Source organism: Balaenoptera physalus (genome assembly GCF_965194825.1).
Source record: "Balaenoptera physalus genome assembly, chromosome: 16".
NCBI lineage: Eukaryota > Metazoa > Chordata > Mammalia > Artiodactyla > Balaenopteridae > Balaenoptera > Balaenoptera physalus.
Window position 1 is genome coordinate 29,977,384 of NC_138898.1, and position 12,765 is coordinate 29,990,148.

General features: G+C 42.6%; 1 protein-coding gene and 1 long non-coding RNA gene across 3 annotated transcripts in view; one reads left to right on the plus strand and one right to left on the minus strand.

The window, feature by feature from the left end:
- LOC309644681 overlaps positions 1-12,765 on the minus strand; it is a 236,613-nt gene that overhangs the window by 23,849 nt on the left and 199,999 nt on the right. The window lies entirely within an intron of this gene.
- The window catches only part of PTPRA (protein tyrosine phosphatase receptor type A), a 186,121-nt gene continuing 174,201 nt past the window's right edge, over positions 846-12,765 (plus strand). For both annotated transcript variants that reach the window (XM_082428497.1, XM_082428498.1), the window contains exon 1: positions 846-1,154. The gene's annotated coding sequence lies outside the window, so the exon portion shown is untranslated. The remainder of the gene's footprint in view (positions 1,155-12,765) is intronic.

Here is a 12,765-nt window from a genome sequence, read left to right on the forward strand (position 1 = left end):
CCTGAAGTCCTGCAGCCTGGGAACCCGCTGTTGCCGGGCATACTAACCGATGGCTTTGAAGTGCCCACGTGCGGCGGGGTGCGCTGGGGAGGAGATCCGCACCTCCCACCCGGCCCCTGGTCCCTGGCCTCAGGGGGAGACGCATCTCCCGGTCCTCTCGGCGCTTTGAACCTCCCCTTCCCCCGCCAGGCCTATCGCAAACACCCCCACCGCAGAGCACCGTGTGTCGTGTTTCTACCCGGCTCGGTGCAAGGCAGGCCCGGATATGCGCATCTGGAAAGCTGGGGAGATTTCCCTGGGGCTCGGGTGGGGATGGCTAGGCTGACTTGATGAAAGACCACAGCCACGGTGCTAGGCCTCTTCTAGGGGTTTTGCAGGTTCCTCTCCCTACCCATTGAGAGCCTCCGCCCTTTAAATACCTTGCAGCAATTAGAAAAAGGGGGGGGGGGGTTGTTGGGAACCCGTTTGGAGACAGGAGTGGAAAGACGACTTTTGAGTTCCAGGCCGCCCTGATCGCTAGACATTGGTGTAACTTGTGTTTGGCCTCAGTTTCCGCATCTGTAAACTGGGAAGAAGGCCCACATCCAGGGAGGTGGGACAGTAGAGAGGCGGAAGGTGTTGGTGCACGGTCGGCCGGTGCTCCCAGGGTCATGTGCGCTGCCGTGGGGCGCACATCTCCCGGGCCATCAGTGAGACGGTGACAGTGAGACCCGGCCTTGCGCCCCAGGCTGGCAGGCGAGCTAGCGCTCGGAGGCGCGCAAGGGCGGGGCCCAGGAGAGCCAGGAGACGCCCGTTCTGTCTGCGCCAACCAGCGCCCGTCTCTGAACCACCAATGAGGAGGCTCTTTACAGCCAAGGCCGGGTCGGGAGTGAGGCTGCGGCGAGTGCGGTGCTGACAGAGACGCGCGCGCGCGCGTTCCACCTCGGACCCGAGGGTGCCGCCGCCATCACTGCCGCCCGCCCGGTAGCCTCTCAGCCGCTGCCCCTCAGCCGCTTCCCCTCGCCATGGAGGCGAGGCCGCCGCCGCCGCCGCGGGGCTCCGAGCCGTGGGCCGGGCGGCGGCCCTGAGGGCGTGTGGCGGGCCGAGACGCCGCCGCGGCACAGAGGCGGAGCCGCCGTCCTCGTCCCCAGCGGTCCCGCCCAACGCCGGACTCGGTGAGTGTTTGCGGCTGCCGCCGCCCAGGCGGGCTCCGGAGGTTGGGGGGGGGGGGCGGCTCCCGGGAGCGGGTGGGAGGGGTCCCCGGCCCGATCACAAATCCATCTTTTCCGGGCCGGATCCATCCGGCTTCTCCAGGGATCCCACATCCTTGCGCTTTCCGTGTGTGTGTGTGTCTGTGTCTGTTTGTGGTGGGGGGGTGTCCCCGGAAACGCTGTCCGTGTGTGGGTGGGGTGGGGTGGGGTGGGGGGTGTCCCCGGAAACGCGCCGGCCCGGGCGCCGACCCCTCTCTACTGCCCAGGAACTTTGCGTGTGTCCTCCTGGGGTCGGGCCGGGGCGCTGCCATAGTTCATTCTGAAAGAAGAAATTTGGACAGTGAGAACAGAATTTGCTCAGGTCCATTTAATGGGAAGAAAGAGGAGAACTCCTGGCACGAGAAAATTTGCTCTTGCAGTGACCAACTTTTCTTCCCCGGGCCCCTCTCTTTACCGTCCACTCCCTACAGTTGAGGCCTCTTAGGAAGGGAAGCAGGGGCTCAGTGCTGCCCAGAATTTAAAATGAGCCAATTGGGAATGCAGGTCCCCTCCTTTTTTTTTTTACTTTTGGTGAATAACACAAAGAATACCGTTTTTTGAAAAATTAGTTCCTAATTGTATTTCCTGAAGATAAAAATAATAATGGCAGAGCTGAGCCCAATGTTGAGGGTTTGTTTGTTTTTTTTTTTGAGGTCAGTGAATGATGTTTGTAAGACAGGAAAATAGGAATGTTTAAAACCTCTCTAAGAGGGTGAATGCCTTCAGAAGCCTTTGCCCAGGGTAGGGATCCCTGCTCTAGAACCAGTCACATCTCCCGGAAGATCTCTTCTCTTGCCACCTGCTTGCTGTTAAGGCAGCTCTAGAACCAGAAGATGGTGGGCAAGGAGAGGACTGGCGGTGGAAGATGGGCGAACATCTTCCTGCCCGACCACTCCTTTACAAAACACAGATCTGGTGCTGTCACTTGTTTACTTAAAACTCCCTCGCTTTCCTTTACCCATAGGGTGAATGAAGCCCAAAATGCCTTAACAGGTCCTACAGGGCACTTGACAGTCTTGCTTCAACTTACTCTTTTACTTTTAGCTGAATCCTTCAATTCTCCTTCCTTTTATCCCCCTCTCTGGCCAATCAGAATTGCTTGACTGCCTCTTTTTTGCTTGTGTGATCCTCTTTCCTCCCCACCTTTATCTGCCAACCTCCACCTCTTCCTTTAAAGCCCTTCTCATTTGAGAAGCTTGATGAGGGCAGGAGCTGTGTCTTGTTCAACTGTTCATCTTCCATATTGAGAGGTTTCTTCTTCCCGATTGTCTTATTGTCCCATCTCTTCCACTTATGTTTACTTCCAGGTACCCACTTCCGGAGAAAATCTTTTTTTTTTTTTTTAATTCAATGGAGTCTTTTTTCTTTTTTTGGCTGCGTTGGGTCTTCGTTGCTGTGCATGGGCTTTCTCTAGTTGCAGCAAGTGGGGCTACTCTTTGTTGCGGTGCACGGGCTTCTCATTGCCGTGCCTTCTTGTTGCGGAGCATGGGCCCTAGAGTGCATGGGCTTCAGTAGTTGCGGCGTATGGGCTCAGCAGTTGTGGCTCGCAGGCTCTAGAGCGCAAGCTCAGTAGTTGTGGCGCACGGGCTTAGTTGCTCCGCGGCATGTGGGATCTTCCCGGACCAGGGATCAAAACTGTGTCTCCTGTATTGGCAGGCAGATTCTTAACCACTGCGCCACCAGGGAAGTCCCCTGAGAGGATCTTTCCTGAGTGTTTCCTGCTTGGCGTGCACACTTATGACTTTTAGTATCTTGATTCCTCATCTCTTCATGTCCATCCTATCGAGCCCCCATAAGTAATCAACAGGCAGAAACTGGCAGGTCTCATATCCCACTGGCCTTCAATCTGCTCAACTGTCTCTGAAAGGCTAAAAGCCCCACCATCTCTTTTTCACCTCTGCCTGCCTGAAGTGGCCTGGCTATGTGCGTACTGTAAGGCAGGGTACAATCTAGGAGGCTGTTCACTGGGTACCTTTTAGACACTAATTTACCACCTAGGTGAAATTCGGAAACCAGAAAAGCCAGTCCTCTGACTGAACTACATTCACATGTATTCTGTTTGCCAGGCGAAGTGCTTGGCATACAGGATAAAAGTGGGGAAGTCACATCTTTACCTTTGAGGGGCTCACAGCTTAATGCAGGACAAATGGATACAAATACTTATATCACAGGCACTATGAGAGTGTAATAATACCTTTTATTTGCCTTGTGTCAGGCTAGGTAATAAATGCTTTCCATGAATTATCTTATATAATCCTTTCTACCATCATGTGGTGGCTAATTCTTACTAGACAAGGGTGGAAACTGAGCCCATACAGTGTGCAGATGAGGGAATAGTCAGGATTTGAATCTTGGCACTCTAGTTACAGAGTATCTCCCTGGCTGTATAGACAGCATTCCCTCCGTGGGTGGTCTGAGAAAACTTGACTGGAAGGGAGCCTTTGGGTCATGAAGGATAGATAGGAGTTTATGTATGGTGGACAGGATACAGGAAAGAAGGAGCAGCACAGGCAGGCTTGGAGGTGGAAGGAACCCATTGTCCTTGGGGAGCAGGGAGAGGTTAAACGTAGTTGGATTGAGTAGAGGGAAGAAAGGTGGGAGATGAGATTAGGTTGGCTTGAAGGGCTGTAAGTGCTGTGTTAGAGTTTGGGCAGTGGAGACTTTAAAGGGGGATTTTAAAGGAGGTCAGGGGGACTTCCCTGGTGGTGCAGAGGTTAAGAATCCGCCTGCCAATGCAGGGCACATGGGCTCGAGCCCTGGTCCGGGAAGATCCCACATGCCGTAGTGCAACTAAGCCCGTGTACCACAACTACTGAGCCTGTGCTCTAGAGCCCGCGAGCCACAACTACTGAGCCTGCGTGCCACAACTACTGAAGCCGGTGCACCTAGAGCCCGTGCTCCACAACAAGAGAAGCCACTGCAATGAGAAGCCCGTGCACTGCAACGAAGAGTAGCTCCCGCTCGCCACGACTAGAGAAATCCCGCACACAGCAACAAAGACCCAAGGCAGCCAAAAATAAAAATAAACAAAATAAAATAAATTTAAAAAACAAAAGATAAAGGAGGTCAGGGACTTGGGCAGACCAGGCTTTCAAAAGGTCATTCAGGGGCAGTGTGGGGCCAGATGTTAATACCCCTCCAATTTAGGAGGCAATGGTGAGGCTTCACAGAGGCAGAATCACAGCCTCTTAGACCCAGAGTGAGGCCTAAAGAGAATACTGCTGAGTTTTGGGAACAGGTCATACTTACGAGAAAAAATTCCAGCAGTATGAAAACGTATGTATAGAGAAATGCCTCCCTTCTACCCTGACCTCCCCTGAGATGGGTGAAGTTTCCAGTTTCTGTGGCTTTACATAGACACTCTTGCTGTATAAACATTTATCTGCCTATCCATACTCCTACCCCATGGTACAAAGCAGTCACATCTTGCTCTTTTTTTTTTCACTGCTGTTCGGCTTGGCTTGTGGGATCTTAGTTCCCTGACCAGGGATCAAACCTGGGCCCTCTGCAGTGAAAGCACAGAGTCCTTACCACTGGACTGCCAGGGAATTCCCATATCTTGCTCTTTTTTACTTAACATAGGAAAATCATTACTTAACTTAGGAAATCATTACATATTAGTACATATAGAGCTATTTATTCTTTTTATTTTATTGATATTCTTTTACTTATTTCATTGTTTGGCTGCACCATTATTAGTAACTAGTTTTTGGATTAAACAACATTTAAGTTGTTTCCAGGTTTTTCTATTACGGTATTATAATGAATATCCTTCTACATACTTTGTTATGAGCTCATGTGTAAAATTATCTGAATTGTATATTTTTAGAAGTGGAATTACTGGGTCAAAGGATACGTGTGCATTTTAAATTTGTAGACATGTAGCCAAATTACCACCCCTTGGAGGGGGTTGTACTAACTTATCCTCTTTCCAAAAATGTGAGTGGACCTCAAACAGATCTTCATCAGAGTATGTATCAGGGTAGCCTGGGATGCTTTTTCAGATAGACTGCTTTTTCAGATGCTTTCCCCTCACCTAACCTCCTCCCCTCATGGGATTCTAGCCTATTTCTTTCTATCTGCAGAAGGAGACATTGAGTCTCAGAAGGATAAAGTGACTTGTGCAAGACAGTGGGTGGTGGTTGTTTTTTTAAGCGGCTCTGATATTTGTATTTGCCCAGCATCTTTCACTGGAGGTTCTCAGAGTCAGTTTGTAAACATTGTTGCATTGTTTTTCTCCACTTTCTTGTGGGAAAAATGAGGTGCAGGTGAAGCTTAGGTTATAAGCAGGAATCTGGCCAAATATACAATCTTGTCTTTTTACTTCTAATGTAATAACTAATAAATGTTCCCAAATGACAAATTTGAAGAAATTTTTTTAGTGAGTCTGAGTACAACAAAAATAGCAATAATATAACACTAACAATACAATTGAGCAACAAACCCTCAAATAACCCAATGTTAAAATTTGTTTTAGTATATTCTCTGTAGAAAAGAGAATCCATTAAATGTGAAATTGTATTTACTTTAAATTCACATCCATTTGTGTCAGTGTATAGGCATAGATTTTTTTTTAATAGTTATAACCTTTTATATGTACATGGCAAGTAAAGTACATACAGCATATGATTTTTGTATTCTTGCATAACATCAAATATTTTATATTTACTCATTTTGTTTATCATTTTAAATCACAGAATAGTATTCTATGCATTGATAGCCGTAGTTTGTGCGATCGTTTTTTATTTTCTTTTTCTCTCTCCTTTTTACTATTATAAATGGTACTTCTGAGCACCCTTGTTCAAATACTTCTTTTGGATTATTTTCTTGCACTCTTGCCCCTAAAATGGGTTCACTGCATCAGAATATGGTTTCAGTGCCGAATTGCTATCTAGAAAGGTTGAACTAGTTTACAACATCATCAGCAATTTTTGTGGCCCTATTTCCTGACAATACAGCCAATGCTATTACAAACAAAACTTAATATTTGGGCTTCCCTGGTGGTGCAGTGGTTAAGAATCTGCCTGCCAATGCAGGGGACATGGGTTCGAGCCCTGGTCCGGGAAGATCCCACATGCTGTGGAGCAACTAAGCCCGTGCACCGTAACTACTGAGAGCCGTGTGCCACAACTACTGAAGCCCGCACGCCTAGAGCCCGTGCTCTGCAACAAGAGAAGCCACCACAGTGAGAAGCCTGTGCACCGCAATGAAGAGTAGCCTCTGCTTGCTGCAACTAGAGAAAGCCCACACGCAGCAACGAAGACCCAACGCAGCCGAAAATAAAATAAATTTTAAAAAACCTAATATTTGATTTTGTTAATTTAAAAGAAATGTAGTAGTACTTTGAGTTAGGTTTAATTTACGCTTCTTTAGAAAAACTTTAGAAAAAAATCTAAATGAGCTACTAAATGAGTTTTAGTAGCTCATTTAGATTTTGAATGAAGTACAGTGCTGTGTTATATATCATATCCAAGTGTTATGTAGCTAAAGTCAACTTTTTTTTGAAGAAAGACATGGTTGATAGGACAGAAATATTGTGGAAATTTAGAATAAGATCATACTGGTATGAAATAGAAAACTGGGTGCTGTTCAGTAGAAAATACCAGACATTGTGCTGGTAGTTAGGGATACTCCAGAGTAACATGGATGTGGTGTCTGTCCTTATGGGCTAATGCAGAAGGCAGACATTAATCACCTTATGGTAATTATAGATGTGATCAAAGGGGAAGAATAAGATGTCTTGGGAACGCCAGAGAAGTTCAACAATGCTTGCAGTTTAAACAACACAGAGACCCTGAGCTAGGAAGGGGTTGGGTACCTTAGGTATATATATATGTATATATATTTTTTAATTCCCTAGGTGATTCTAATATGCAGCCAGGGTTGAGAACCACTGGACTAGAGAGAAGCAGGGGCCAGAGTTGAGGGCCTTATACACCATGCAAGGATTTTGGACTTTATCGTGAAGGCAGAGCTAAGCCATTGAAGGATTTCAAAGAGGAGTGAACTGATCTGATTTGCAGTTGTGAAAAGTTCACTGTGGCTGCAATCCAGAGCAGTAGTTTTCCAAGTGAGGTGGATAAGATGCTGGGATGCTGAACTTTTTATTATTTTTATCTAAAAAATGATAAAACATTACATTTAGGGACTGTCACTGGCGTCTTCTTGGGTCTGTAGGTCAAACAGTGTTTGGGTGTCCAGAAGTAAGAGAGGGGAGTTCTGCAGTAAGCAAGCACAGCTGTATATATACATTTTTAAAAATTTTTTTATTTATTTGTTTATTTGGCTGAGCTGGGTCTTAGTTGTAGCACGAGAGATCTTTGTTGCGGCATGCGGGATCTTTAGTTGCAGCATGTGAACTCTTAGTTGCAGCATGTGGGATCTACCAGGGATCGAACCCAGGCCCCCTGCATTGGGAGCACGGAGTCTTAGCCACTGGACCACCAGGGAACTCCCTGTATACATACATTTGCTTTCAGTGTATTGCAACATATTGATAACAGTTTATATTATTCAGTTTTCATTAAACTAACCTTCACAAAATGAACAAGCGGCTTAAAAAGATCCCTGCAAAGAAACCAGTGATTGAAGAAAATATTAATAACGCAAGCACAAGGAAACAAACAAAATGGCAGAGCTGACCCTTGTCTAGCTCCTATTATGAAGTCCTGGTGAGCAGTTTTGGGTTTTTTTTAGTATTTATTTATTTATTTGGCTGCACCTGATCTTAGTTGCACCATGCACGTGGGATCTAGTTCTGTGACCAGGGATCGGACCTGGGCTCCCTGCATTGGGAGCTCGGAGTCTTAACCACTGGACCACCAGGGAAGTCCCCGCTCAGTGAGCTATTGGGTCAGATTAAATAAGTCAACTCATATTACATTGGAAAGTATCAAGAACTCTGTTTGAAACATAGACTTACATCCTCTGTCATTATAGGAATCTTGTTTTAAGATTATGTGGAACCTGAGATATTAAATAGTAAAATATGAGGCTATCACTAGTGACAAGACATTTGAAAACTAAGCATCTGGAGCATAAAGAGAAGCTCTGCATGTTTTTTCCCCCCAATGATGTTTAAAGTCATAGCCTGGGGAGTTCCCTGGCGGTCCAGTGGTTAGGACTCAGCGCTTTCACTGCCGTGGCCCAGGTTCAATCCCTAGTGGGGGAACTAAGATTCCCCCCAAGCCATGCGGTGCAGCCAAAAAGAAAAAAAAAGAAAAAAAGGCATAGGCTATTCAATCAGATGCTGTACATAATTTTACTAACCTAATGATTAAAGTATCTATTTCAAGATTTTCTGTTCTTATAAATGAGCAAAAGGCACATACCATTGGCAGGTTCTCCTGTCCGCACTGCCTGCACCCGCAAAAAGGCTGATATAGTGTATGGAAAATAATATATCAAGAAGCTAAGACTAAATTTTGTTTGCATATACTCTTGTAAGATGTAGTAAATGTTGCTGAAGATTTGAACAAGCAATATTAGAATAAAATTTTCAGTGTTGGAGGTTTGCTACATAGTTTTAAAAGTATAGAAGCTTCTAGCATGCCTTAGTATTTGCTAGATTCTCTTTATTAAAAGAAATCCAAGAAAAATCACTTCTTTTGTGAGCTGCTGGAGAAGACATTCTTAATAGTAAATGACTGCCTTCATAACATTGCTGTATGAAATAATTGTCTAAATGTAAACAGAACAGCCACTTGAATGAAAAATGAAATGCGTTCATTGCCACTTCATGAACTATTGAGGCAGGTTATCTTGTTGGCTATCTTGTGGTGGAGTTGTTGATGTTATACATTTTACTTTTACCAAAAAAAAAAAAAAAAGCCTACTTTTTCTGTGATAAATGGCTATCTAGCTAACATTATTTGAGCAGTTAATATCCTTAATCTGTCTCTTCAAGTAAAGACGTTATTTTAACAGTGAATGAGAAAGTAACGTCTTTTTTCTTACAAGTATGCTATGGGATAGCATTTTCCTTGTAATTTAAAAAAAAAGCTTTATCATGATATAATTTACATACTATAAAATTCAGCCTTTTAAAGTGTACAGTCAGTGATTTTTAGTGTACTTGTGGAGTTGTGCAACCGTCACCATTATCTAATTTCAGAACATTTTCATCACACCAAGGAGAAACCCTGCACCCATTACCTTCACTCCCCATCCCACCCTCCCTCCAGCCTCTGGCAGCCCCTAGTCTTTCTGTTTGCCTATTCTGGACATTTTATATAAATGGAATCATATAAAATGTGGCCTTTGTTGACTGACTTAATTAGCATAATGTTTTGGGAAGTTCATTCATGTTGTAGCATGAATTCATTCATTCCTTTTTATAGCTGAATAAATAATCCATTATATAGATATATTGTTTATCTATTCATCAGTTAGTGAATTTTTGAGTTGTTTCCACTTTTTGGCTATTACGATTAATGCTGCTGTGAGCATTCATGCACAAGTACATGTGCGGGCATACGTTTTCATTTTTCTTGGATATAGAGTGGAATTGCTGGGTTAAATGGGTCTGTTTAACTTTAGAGGAATTGGCAAACTATTTTGTAAAGCACTTGTGCCATCTTACATTCCCAGCAGCAATTCACAAGGGTTCCAGTTTCTACACATCCTCACCAATATTTGTTATGCTGTCTTTTTGACTGTAGCTATCTTAGTGGTATGAAGTGATAGTTCATTGTAGTTTTGATTTGCATTTCCCCAGTGACTCATGAGCTCATTGTGATTTTGTTGCATCTATAAAAACTCTCATATTTTTACACATGAAAAACTTGGAAACATAAATTTCTTACCTGATAAACATCTCCAAATGTATTTCCAAAAAAATTTCCAGATGATCTAATGAAATAAAAGACCTAGACATTGATCATCAGTTGCTATTAAAACCAGTAGGGAACTTTATAATAGAAGAATCAGAATGACAATCTTCTAATCAGTCATAACATCTCTAAAATGGGTACAACCAAACTTTATGTTCCTCTCATGCGGTACAATAGGAAAAATATAACACCATTCATGAAATAGTTTTTCCCTACCCAAATCAAATCAAACCTGACTCTAATTAAGCATCTAGATCTAACAATCAGCTTATAGAATGTAATTAGAAAATTCAGAATGTGAGAAATCCAGTAGGACAAATGAACCCAGTTACTTCAAATAAATGGCAAGAAAAAAAGTGGAGCAACTATTACAGGTTAGAAAAGACTTGAGACATATTAACTAAATGTAATGTGTAGACCTTGATTAGATCCTGTGTCATACAAATCAACTGTAAAAAGGTATTTATGAGACAATTGGGAGTAATTTGAATACCACTTAATATATTAGATGATTTTTAAACAATTGTTTTAATTTTTTAAAGATATGATAATAGTATTATAGTTATATTAAAAGAAAAAACTTTTTTTTCTTGGAGATATGTACTGAAGTATTTATGGATGAAATGATAGGATGTCTGGAATTTGCTCTAAGATAATTCATTGTGTCTGAGGGTTGTAGGTTATTTACCATTACTGATAATCATTGAAGCTGGATAATAGGTATATAAGGGTTTATTATAGAGTTACTCTTGCTCTTAGTTTTAGTGGGTTTCACATCCATTTGTTAGAAATTTAAAAAGTAAAATCTTCTGACTAGTTTTCAAGAGTAATTTCAAGAGTCGTTTTCTTTTCAAAGGAAGATAGACATTTGCTAGCCAAATTTGAAGGAAAATGTTTGTATAATTGGATGGGGTTGGAAAAAGAAATACCACTTTTTAGTAAGCACAACCATAGTGCTTCTTCCTTTTGGACCCATATTTCTTTTGGACTATGATAGCCATTAAAACCAAGTATTGATTTGAAACCAGACTTTCAGATTGCTTTCTCACAAAGTATTAAAATGAGATTTTCCAAGCATAATAAGAAATATTTGATCATATGGATCACACTAAATATTTTTAAAACAAGGTTAGTATTAACGTCTTAGTGATAGCAGTAATGGTTTTTATATTTTCCCATATGAAAACCATTATTGCAATCATTATTACATTTGGAAATGAATGACTGTTTTTGTGGTATTTATATATATTAGTATCTTTGTCATATTTATTGGTGAACACATGTTGGGGATGTGCGTGTTGATTGATTGGCTGGTGTGCAGTCAAAAACTTTGATTGTCATTACTGTGGAGAATGAACTGGACAGAGCATAGAGACTAATTTCGTGATTGTTAGAGCATATTTGGCCAGGGTTGATGGTGTTCTGGACTGATTTGGCATAGGGGATGGAGATATGTGGATAAGCATGATTTAAGCAGTAGAAGCATTAGTAGGGTTCCACATTTTTGGCTTTTTTGAAAGTGAACTGAGCTTTTGTATGTGGGGAGAAGTTAAAACCCGGCTGCTATAAATTGTTCAAGAGTTTTCAAATATTGATTGACAAATAACCATCAATTAGTTTTCAAACATTGGTTGACAGGTGGCTTAATGCAATAGTATAAACGCATTAGTACCCCATTAATAAAGAGAATGTCTTCCATTTGGTGTATCAGCAGTACATCAGTATATGGAATAGTTCCAGGACTTCCAGTGTTCCTCTAAAAGGAAAGGTGGGGAAGTGTGGGGGAGAGCTTTCACAGGAATGCTTCTGTTCTGGTGCCCCTTTCCATGTCTCCATTGATTTGAAGCCTTTACCCACCTTTCAAGGAATGAGGCCAGTTCCTGAATCAGTGCTTCTGCTGCTGTCTGTGAGACCACTGCTCTCCAGTGCACCTTACTTCCCACCTGGACCTGCTTACTTTGTTAACAGGGGCTGAATATACAGTGACTTCCAACTGGTGTTTCTCTGTTTCTCCATTCTGGGGAGTTAGCCTGGCCCAGAATCTTGCTACTAGTTGGTGGAAGTGATAGAAGATCCTTTTTCTTCCTATAGTTTGTACCCAGTTAGCAATAGTGCTGTTGGTAGCAGTTGTGAACCTCTGAGGCAGTGATTCTCAATAGTGACTGACTGTGGTGGGAAGGAGAAGGTAAATTTGAAAAAGCATCTTTTTAGAAAATGGAAAAAATAATGGCTATATGTTTGTTAATCAGTGTATATATTTTTAAATTTGCTTCATTTAAAATCATGTATGCATTTGAATGGTACATGTACATGTTAAAATATTCAAATATTAGTACTAAAAATATACAGTAAAAAAGGTAATTCTGTCTCCCTCATCTTCCAAGTTCCCCTTCTCAGAGGCATCCCTAGGCATTATGAACAGTACTTGTGAAACCTTCCAGAAAGAGTCATGCCGGTATACTGTGAGAGTTACTTAAGTTTGACATTTCAACTAACATTTCCTGCTTATTCACTTGCACTTAGCTTTCAGAAGTTCTACTTTGAAGAAGGCTGTTGTAGAGCAAGTAGTGGTTAACAGAGCAGTTCAGTTATGTGTGTTTTGTAACGTCTGAGTGGGGCTTTTGTTCATGAAAAGGACTAAAAATTACTTGGGTTTCAAATTAATGTTCAATTTATTTAAGTGGCAAATTTAAAAACCTAGTTTT